A 4,450-nucleotide genomic window follows, 5' to 3' on the forward strand; every position below is an offset into this window, starting at 1 on the left:
GGTTCTTCCGTGTTACAGTCCCACTGTCTACCTACCTTCATATTAATGTTAAAAAACAATGATGGGCTCCCCCTGTTTATGAAATGCAGTCAGGATTCCTCCACCGGGTATGCTCGTGGCTTCAGCCTTACCTACCACTGTTGCCCAGACCCCTCCCCTCCAGCTCCTTGCTCTCCCTGTGCCCCTCCCAGCGAAATACCCCTTGAGTCAACACCCCCTCCCTTTCCATGTGTCACACAGCGTGACGCGACCCCCGTGAGTCACAGCCTTGCACAATCCTCTCCCCTTGAGTGTGGCCGGACTGTGACCTGCTTGCAGCCATCACTATGGCAACTAGGATCAGGTATCAGGTGGCCACGAGTGTGGTTTGCACAGGACAGACACCTGCCCCAGTCACCCTTTGCTGAATAAAAAAGGACTTACTGGGCTTCCCTGGTGGTGCAGTGTTGAAAGTCCACCTGCCGATGCAGGGGACGCGGGTTCATGCCCCGGTCTGGGAAGATCCCACATGCCGCCGAGCGGCTGGGCCCGTGAGCCATGGCCGCTGAGCCTGTGCTCCACAACGGGAGAGGCCACAACAGTGAGAGGCCCGCGTATCGCAAAAAAAAAAAAAAAAAAAAAAAAAAAGGACTTACTCCTTCATGCAGAGTTAATAGCATATTTTTCTCTTAATGACCCAAAGGAAGCCCCAGGATTTGCTTAATCGTGGCGTAATTAAAGGAACTACTACCGGAAACCTACCCAGCAACCAGAACATAACTGGATCACGGTTGAATCTTTAATCTATTAACCAACACTAAGTGAGTGAAAATACGTGAATAACCGATTCACCTTTGTCACGATCATTATATAAACGAGCTTCTACATCAGCCCTGAAAAGCACATTCTCAGCTGACTCAGTGTTGACTTAATAAAGGAGCAAAATAAATCTCTGTTTAATAAACAACCCTGTCTGTAATCACATTTTTAACCACTTGCCATTTGAGACTAAAGAAAACTAAGCATTCTGCCTCTTGGGAAAATCTCTGTAATGTCTCAGCGTTTCTTCTCAGAGTAGAAGGTACACAGACCCCGGCAGACACTCGACTGACAGAGTTTGGCTATGAGACAGCCAGACCCTCTGCTGCCTGCGTGGAGCTGAAGGGCTCCTCTGAGAAATCAGAGCTTGCTTCGGAGGAGGCGGAATTTCCAACCCTGCGCAGGCGGCGAGGGGAGGGGAGGGTGTGCAGGAATGGGGGCAGTGCCCGGCTTCACCTCCTGGCCTCTCTCAGCAGGTTCTCACGGGCCATCAAGTTTAAACTCCACACCCCAGGTGCCCAGACATCGGGATGGCACACGCGTCACCACCGACCAGCGCACTTCGGCCATCACGTCAGGACGGCAGACGCGTAGAGGCTGCTTCTGGGGGGCCGGGGTGTGTGGTCACCCGTCCCAAGCCATCTGAGGGACCCGCACCCGTGGGCCCTCCCGGCTCAGTCCCTCTCCCAGTCGTGTGACAGGTCAGCACCTGGCACAGACTGGGAGCAGAGGGTGGGAGGAGGCCCCCCCGACGGCCAACCCTGGTGGCGTTCAAAGGGCTCTGCGGGCAGAGGCCCAGCAAGTATGCTTCCTTGATAACGAGACAGAGGTTTGCATTTCCAGGTCATAGCGCCTTTGTTTAACAGGGGGGATCCCAGAGCAGACAGGCGGTGAGTATGTGGGAGAGCACAGGTGACCTACCTCACAGGACAGGACAGAGACCAGACAGCCCGTTCCTGTGGCCACAGCCCTGACCCTGGCAGGCTCACGACCAAGGTGAGGGGCACTGGAGTCTCTCCAGGGCACGGAGTCACCCAGGGTGGTCGGTCAGCTGCCTTTGAGCCTGGAGCCAGAGGCCACGTGGAGTCTTCTCCGTGAGCGCCGGTCACAGCTGTGTCCAAAGCCAGTGGCCGGAGGGCAGAGACAAAGCTCGGGGCGGGGGTGGCAGGCATCAGAGAGGAGGGAGAGCAGACACAGAGGGAAGGAGGAGGCCGGAGAAGGAGGGACAGATGGAAGAGGGTGAACTCCGACTCGGGCCGTCCGTCTGCCACGGAGCCCGCACCCTGGTCCACGAGCTGCCCTGCACGACTCTGCCCTGCCTGCCTGCCCTTGGCCGCACCGGGGTCAGCTTCCCCTGTGCCCCTGGCTGGGTCAGGGAGTCTTAGGGCCCCACCAGCCACGTGTCCGCCTTGGACGCTCTCAGAGGAGCTGTCTGGACCAGTTCTCGAGAGCCTACACGGAGAGCTGCCTAAGTGAGAGGTCATGTTGGCCCTCCTTGCCGGGTGGTGTAATTTTTCTTTCTTTTTTTTTTTTTGAGCTTAGAGCCACATTTTATTTTATTTTATTTTATTTTGGTATACGCTAAGCTTTTTTAAAAAAATTGTTCTTTATTGAAGCATAGTTGATTTATAATGTTGAGTTAGTTTCAGGTGTACAGCAAAGCGACTCGTTTATGTATACACATCTATCTATTTTTTTCAGATTCTTTTCCCTCATAGGTTATTACAGAATATTGAGTAGAGTTCCCTGTGCTCTACAGTAGGTCCTTGTCGGTTATCTGTTTTATATGTCGTAGTGTGTATATGTTAATCCCCAGCTCCTCATTTATCCCTCTACCCCCCTTTCCCCTCTGGTGGCCGTGTTTGTTTTCTATGTCTGTGGGTCTGTTTCTGGTGCTGCAGTTCTGAGTGGTCAACGTCGCGAATTAAGAAAAGCAGGGACTTGACTCTATGTGATTTGGTGGCGCTGCCTTTAGCAGTGCCGGCTCAGGGCATCATGGGTCACATGCCCCTTGGCCCCTGAACCGTGGCTGTGCGAGATGACGGGAGCCGTCCCTTCCATAGACGCCCCGCCACGGGTTGGTGGCTCACCTCCCGCCAGACGAGGGCGCTCCGGGCAGCTTCACTGGGCGGCATCGGTCAAGGCACAGGGCGGCAGGGGGACGGTTCCATGGACCCGTTTCTGCCCACAGCCACCCCAGAGATGCACGGGGTGCGCGTCTGAGCTGGGGCAGCACAGAGGCTGTCGCAGAGGTTCCTGGGTGGTGGGGTCAGGCCAGGGGGCCGAGGCCTCGGGAGGGCCACCCGGTGAGGGTACAGGCGTCCGGGAAGCCCGCCTCCTGCCTGTGGCCCAGGCTCCCTTTGTTCACTCGGTCTGCGGCTCTAGAGAAAACACTGCCTCTCTCCCCAGCCCTTCGTGTCCCGCCCTGCTTCGTGTCTGTCTGTCCTTTTGCCCACTGCCTTCACACAGCCCCCCGGCGGTCACCACCCTCCCTGTGCCTGCCTGAACCCTGAGACCCCGCTGGCCCTGCCCAGAGCCCCACAGGACAGTGGAGGGCACGTCCCCACCGGAGCCACAGCCAGGGCGGTTATGCTGGGATTGCTGCCACCCGAAGTCTGACTATTCAATTGACTGCTGTCCCCACGACGTCCCTACAGCCCAAGGACCCCGTCGCATCACATGTTACATCAGCTGTCAGGTCCCCTGAGTCTCCTTCCGCCTGCCCGAGCTGCTCAGTCTTGTCTGGACTTGGGCGATCTTGCCACTTTCCAGGCGCAGGGCAGTCGTGGCATAGCCGCCCCCAGTGTGGGCCTGTCTGCTGTTTCCTCCCGTCAGGTCCAGGCGCCGCACTAGGGCAGGACTCCCAGACCCATCCGGTCCTCAGCTGCATCCCGTTGGCTGGCACGCGGCTTCGGTCTGCCCGTCACGGACAGTGAGCACGTTGTTGCCTGAGCGGCTGTCCCCGGAGCTTCCAAACTGCCAAGTTGCTACGTTACTACGTAACTGTACATTTTGCTGTGTAATTAGGACATGTTTTGCAGGAGATTCTTTGAAAGTGTGTTAATGTCCCTTTTCTCATCAGACTTGCCAGGAACTCATTTATGTATGTTAGGATAGACCCGTGGTTTCCCGTCCTCAGTGAGCTCTAGGCCTCTGCTGGCCGTCTGGGTGACGAATGCTTTCAGATTTAGCTAGAACAGCCCGGGAGGCTTCCCAGAGGAGGACACCTGGGTGACCCTGGAGGGAGGAGCAGTCTTCCAGGTGGACAGCTCAGGGTGGGGACAGCACTAGGGACAGAGCGGGCAGCATGACCCCTCAGAGCACCATGGCCAGCCTGGGCACTGCGGCGGCCCCAAGCAGCTGGAATTTGGGAAGCGAGACAGGGAGGGAGGAAGCAAAGGGGGAAGGGCCCGCAGGGCTAGAATGTCTAGACCAGAGTTCCCGAGGGTCAGGGAGGTCAAGGAGGCTCGCGGGGGAAGTCACGGCAGGAACCACGTCCCCCTTTCCTCAGAGCGGGAGAAGCAGTGTCGTCGGGGGGCAGCCTCCTCCACACCTGGTGGTTGGACGTGCTCTGTTACCATGGAGATGGCCCGGCACCAAACCCCATCAGGCATCTCTGAGAACGTGGCCCACCCAGGAAAGACTTTAGCCA

General features: G+C 57.1%; 1 long non-coding RNA gene across 1 annotated transcript; it reads left to right on the forward strand.

Annotated features, from left to right (window-relative positions):
- Positions 1-964: 964 nt before the first annotated feature.
- LOC309825263 lies at positions 965-3,833 on the forward strand. The gene is made up of 3 exons (XR_014297014.1): positions 965-1,060; positions 1,275-1,499; positions 3,634-3,833. It is a non-coding gene; the product is annotated as an uncharacterized lncRNA (long non-coding RNA).
- Positions 3,834-4,450: the final 617 nt, after the last annotated feature.

Source organism: Grampus griseus (assembly GCF_964374135.1).
Source record: "Grampus griseus genome assembly, chromosome: 7".
Taxonomy (NCBI): domain Eukaryota; kingdom Metazoa; phylum Chordata; class Mammalia; order Artiodactyla; family Delphinidae; genus Grampus; species Grampus griseus.